Consider the following 6153-nt stretch of genomic DNA (forward strand, 5'->3'; position numbering starts at 1 on the left):
GAAACCTGCATGCCTGCCCTGACAGTGTTGTGCTTAGTTCCTGACGGGCAGTTTCGGTCAGACAGGTTGACGAGTGTGTGAATGTGTGTGTGGCGCTGTGTGGCGCACATTTAATAAAGAGATTTAGGGAAGGAAGAGAGAAACACTGAGGGAAGACACAGACACACTGAGGGGAGTGAGAGAGAGAGAGACACACACTGAGTGACTGAGGAGAGAGAGAGAGAGAGGGAGAGAGAGAATGGAGGACGAATGAAAGCGATAGTGTCAGACTGAGCCCAGGGGTGACACTCATCCCTGTGGATGGGTCTACCGAGACAGGGAGCAGGGTAGGGTGAGTCAGGGACACAGGGACAGAGAGAGGGGGGGGGGAGGGGAGAGGGGGGGAGAGAGAGAGAGGGACAGAGAGATAGAGAGAGGGAGAGAGAGAGAGAGGGTGAGGGTGAGGGGTGAAATTTTAATGAAATCAATGCACTACTGCATTATTGTAAACAAGAGCAGTGAGAAAGTGCTGACCAGCTGCTGATCAATTTCGCTGTGTGTGTGTGGTTGTGTGTGTGTGTGTGTGTGTGTGTGTGCGTGTGTGTTTACGCGTGCATGCATGTGTGTGTCTGTGTGTTTTGGTGTTGGTACTGTTATGGATTCTCTGTTGTGACCAGGTGGCTTGCTCTGTTCTGCCGGAATGTTCTTCCGTGCTGTGTCTGTGTGTTCTAGTTGAAAAGATCTGCCACTGTGCACTGGTTTCTAATGAAAGTCTTTGCTCACAGCACTGCAGTGCCTCAGCCACACACACACACACACACACACACACACACACACACACACACACACACACACTCACACACACTCACACACGTACAGCTGACTCAGCATTTCTGCTCCCTGGGACCCAGAGGAGATGAGGGCTCCATCCATGCCAGAACGCCTCTCCCCTCCTCCAGCTCAGCTATGCTTTTTCAGCGTCTGTAGCAGCTCTGTCCTGCTGCCAGCCAAGTGCCACAAATTTGAGAACAGCCAGCCAGGCCTACCCTCAGGATAACGCTACATTCATTACCTCAGCCAGACTGACCTGGGACCTGTTCATGCTAACTGAGCGACTGTAGCACTCAACTCTGCGCTATGTATGGTATCATCTGGATAGATAAGTGCTATTTGCAGATTTAAATGATTAATTATGCATATTGCTCAGGCAGCAGTGATGTGCTACTAATAGATGTAGCCATCATTCATTTAGAAGCATGACTTCTCTGAGGGGCAGATGGGTAGGCAGATACCCCGGTGTCGGACGTTAGAGAAAAGGCTGCCAGCAAAGCTCTGTGCATCTCAACCACTAGTGATAATTTCAAATAGTATATATATAAAAAAAAAAACATTCGCCAAAGTGACCTTGGAGTGACCTCAGTCTGGCAGATGGGACAGGTTACGGATGGGAATTGTAGTCGTTTATGACTTGTGAAGCACAGCCCATCTTCAGAGATTAGACAAGCAGGATGGCATCTGGTCTATGGAGGGCTTACCTCACTCATAGATGGGCTTTTACAGGCCCGGAGGGGGGCGGGGTTGTGAAGCTTCTTAATTAAAGGGCCACAGTGCTTTATGAATGAACATGATGGTAATGTCATTCTGTTAAACTCTTCTCTGTGGCTTGGTGTTGTGGCTTCTATTAATCAGACATGGGCTCTGTATTGCACATGTTAATGAGATGCGGATTCTATGCTTTTGTACATAATGCTGGTCAAAATTCATGGACCTGGTGTCTATATTTGCAGGAATATGTAAATATGCACATTGTTTATGCAACAGCCCTCCATGAACCAACAGTTTCGCTGAGATTTATTTTGGTTGAAGAGACAGAAACAAATTGACGATTGATGAGGTGTTGTGTAGCGTGAAGAAGATCACCAGCCCCACTTATCATCTCCATCAGCCTGTTTACAGTTCTCACAGGAAAGATCCAGAACCACCCTTTTGGACCTACTTGTGCTCCTATTGCTCCCCTGCCAGCCCACATTCCGGCCCACGTTCCGGCCCACGCTCCGACCCACATTCCGGCCCACGCTCCGGCCCACATTCCGGCCCACGCTCCGGCCCACGTTCAGGTCCAGGTCCAGGTTCAGGTCCATGCGCTGAACAAGGCTCCGGCACACGTTACAGTTTGTGCTCCTAAGAGATGCTCTGATGTTGATGGCTAGTGTCTGGCATTCCAGCTCCACGGTGTCTGTGCGTTCTTGCCCTTTGGTGTCACCCAGCTATCAGCTCATTATGAATAAGGATTATAAAACACTTATAAAACATTTATTTATATCAAACATGACATCCACCCACAGAGCATTATGCATTCACTGAATAACGGACTCTGTTGGTTTCCCTCTACGCTGCACTATTGATCCTGAACACGGACAACTACAACAGCAGACCCATTCAGCTGGGCTTTAGCGGTACCGGTTCTGGGAACAAATGGGCTTTTGTCTTCAGTATCTTCACAGCCAAGAGTGACTGCACTGCGCTCTGCTGTAAAGCAGAAGCACATGGAGTGATGGGGCAGCACTGGGTGGGGCCTAGGTGTGCTAGAGCAGGGCTGGGTGTGCTAGAGCAGGGCTGGGTGTGCTAGAGCAGGGCTGGGTGTGCTAGAGCAGGCCTAGGTGTGCTAGAGCAGGGCTGGGTGTGCTAGAGCAGGGCTGGGTGTGCTAGAGCAGGGCTGGGTGTGACAGGGCAGAGTGGGGCAGGGCTGGGTGTTACAGGGTGGAGCCCCACGGGGCTGGATTTGGCCATGGAGGGCAGTAGAACAGTATACAGGACCCACATTTGGGAACAACACGGCCATAGAGAGGTGCCGGAAAGCCTCACTCTATCGATCCAGCAGAGTGGCAGTGGCTCTGGGCTCAGTTTCACCACAGTGGAGCCATCTGCAGTACCACCTTCAGCACCTCGTACACACACACATACACACACACACACACACACACTCTCCTGCAGCATGTGTGTGTGTGTGTGTGTGTGTGTGTGTGTGTGTGTGCGTGCGTGTGTGTGCGTGTGCGCGTGTGTGTGTGTGTGTGTGTGTGTGCGCGCGTGTGTGCGCGTGTGTGTGTGAGTGTGTGTGTGTGTGTGTGCGTGTGTGTGAGTGTGTGTGTGCGTGTGCGCGCGTGTGTGTGTGTGTGTGTGTGTGCGTGTGTGTGCGTGTGTGCGCGTGTGTGTGTGTGTGTGTGTGTGTGTGCGTGTGTGTGCGTGTGTGTGAGTGTGTGTGCGTGTGTGTGTGTGAGATAAAGCAGAGAGGTGAGGTATCACATGACTTGGCCCTGTGGATGGCGTGGAAGTGCGAGCGGCGTTTGGTGCCTGCTGACCTCAGCGGAGACGTCTCGCGCGAGAGCAGGGACGACAAGTGAGGCTGCAAGTGACGCACGCAGAGAGAGGAACCCCATGTCTCCATGGCAACGTGCAGGTGAAGGCATGGAGAGTCAATAAGGAGCTCTGTGTGTAGAGTACTGCCACAACACCCTACATGTAAAAAACAAACAGTGATTTGTGCACACAAACACACACACACACACACACACACACTCGGGTTTTGGTATAACAATCAGATGTTAAAGTGGTCAGAAACACCATGCTTATCCTGCACAACAGAGAGACAGTGAGTGAGAACGATGGAGACAGACAGACAAAGAGACAGACAGAGAGACAAGCCCTCCAGGTAGGAGGACGTATGTCTCTCGTGACATACTAAACTCTCTCCTGTCCTCTGTATGTTTTCCAGATGACACTCAGGCCCACACAAGCACTGTCCCTTTTAAAGAACTGCTGAGTCAAAATGGCCGACCATGCGGGTGCAGTATTTCTCAGGGGGCTATTTTTACTGGGCCTTGATTTGCTGGTGTTGATGGTGAACTCATTACATCTGCTCAGTGGTCACATCAGATGTTCTCATGAAACTGTGTCATGCCTCGTACACACGTACATTCGCCACCGGAACATGCTAGCAAACAAACACCCACTCGAGCAGAGAAGGCCTGCACACACAGGCAAGGTGAGCACACACAGGTTGTGTTTGACCGCTGACAATGTAGGACTTTCAGAGTGTTGGCCAGGAGACCTATCACATTCTGGCCTGGTGCACGACTGCATCAAGCAACACACACACACACACACACACACACACACATTTTTCTTCCATTTAGCTCTGGCAACGTTGCAAAACAGAAACAAGTTTTCCCAAGAAGTGCATTTTTTTTTCCTAGAGAAAGGGGACAGAGAATGCAGGCAAAAATACATAGGATAGATACAAACAAGGTATGCAGCTGTTTTGTCTTCTCGCTACTTCACAAACACACACACACACACGCACACAGTGCTGAGGGCCTTCATAGGGGTTCCCGGTTCCACACTCTGAGGAGCAGAGCTTCAGGTCGATGTGGCTCGATTTCTCCTCTGACACTTTTCTGCCGCACGCACATCCTGGGCCTTCAGTCTCACACTTATCAATATCGCCGTGGCACTGAGATCCAGCTGCTCGCCCATTATCACACTGCATCTCACCAGCACACACACTGTCAACACTGCAGGCTTGCACAGATCGCGGAAAGATCCACTTCAAATTGCTGAAACCAAAATGTGGAAAATAACAGATAGTGATTTGCTTTTTTTAAAACAAGCACGCGTACGTACGCTGGACACTTTAGATGTTAGGTTACATGTTGCATTATGAGCTAGCAAGCTTGCACAAGCCATTTATCATGGTCTGTAGTGTCTTTGTGAGCAAATGTTGCAGACGAGACGACGTTAATATTCTCATATAAATATTCTTGATGAAAGTGTTTTATCGGCCTGCTTCCTCCCTGTCCGGTCCTGGGATGCATGTGCACAGGAAGCTCAGCTTTGCACAAACATTGTGCTGTAAATAATGAAATCAAATCAACACTACAACAAATTGGTGCTCAGTGGCGAGTCTGCTGTTCCCCTGAGTCATCTCTGCAGCCTGTGGGGAGCACTCCTCCCCTGTTCCACTCCTCCCCAGGGCCGGGGGGGGGGAGACGCCGTGCTTGGGGGAGGAGAGTACTGACTCACTGCTAGAGTTCAGCAGCAGACGAACATGCACACACACCCCACGCCTCCCACTCCTCCACTCCTCCCCTGTTCCACTCCTCCACTCCTCCCCTGTTCCACTCCTCCACTCCTCCCCTGTTCCACTCCTCCCCTGTTCCACTCCTCCACTCCTCCCCTGTTCCACTCCTCCACTTCTCCACTCCTCCACTCCTCCCCTGTTCCACTCCTCCCGTTCCACTCCTCCACTCCTCCCCTGTTCCACTCCTCCACTCCTCCCGTTTCACTCTTCCACTCCTCCCTGTTCCACTCCTCCCTTGTTCCACTCCTCCACTCCTCCCCTGTTCCACTCCTCCCCTGTTCCACTCCTCCACTCCTCCCCTGTTCCACTCCTCCCCTGTTCCACTCCTCCCCTGTTCCACTCCTCTTTTTCTCTTGGCCTGTGCGTCTCCTCCCACTCTCTTTCGCTCTCTCCCAAATGTCCTCACGTGGTGAAAGAGAGAAAGAAAGACGGTGCGTTACAAAGGTGGAAAATAGAAACACATTTTTATTCTGTTATTAGATTTGCCATAGGCATTCCTAATTAAAACTCCTTATGCACAGCAGGTTTATTTAGGATCTGTTTATTTTTGTTGCTAACATGAAGCGAGTGGATTTCAGCTTTGTCCTACCAGTGTAGAACACGAAGCATTTAAGATTTATGCGGCGACAGTCACGGAGGCTGGCAGTGCTGCTACCTTGCAGAGGAGCACGGTGACATGGAAAAGACAGGCCTCGAGAAAAGGCAGCAATTACACAAGTGGCAGGCATGACCCCAGGAGCTGGGGACGACCCAGGAGCGGGGGCATTGTGGGAACTCTTAAGAGCAGCCAATAGTAAATCACCACCACAGGCATAGCCTGCATTGTTTCTTAAGGTGATGGGGATTTGGCTTTAAAAAAGAAACATTAGATTTGGTTTATATAACAATGTATGATAAATCTATAATATATGGTAATCTTATCTAAAAGTCTATTTCTTTTAAATGGAGGTTTTGTGCAGCTGTCTGTCCCCATTATGAGTTTACATGTACGGATAATACAAACAGGAGCTTGTACAGTAAACCACATTATCTGGATA

This window comes from Electrophorus electricus, chromosome 7 (assembly GCF_041902795.1).
Source record: "Electrophorus electricus isolate QZ-2024a chromosome 7, ASM4190279v1, whole genome shotgun sequence".
Classification (NCBI taxonomy): Eukaryota; Metazoa; Chordata; class Actinopteri; order Gymnotiformes; family Gymnotidae; genus Electrophorus; species Electrophorus electricus.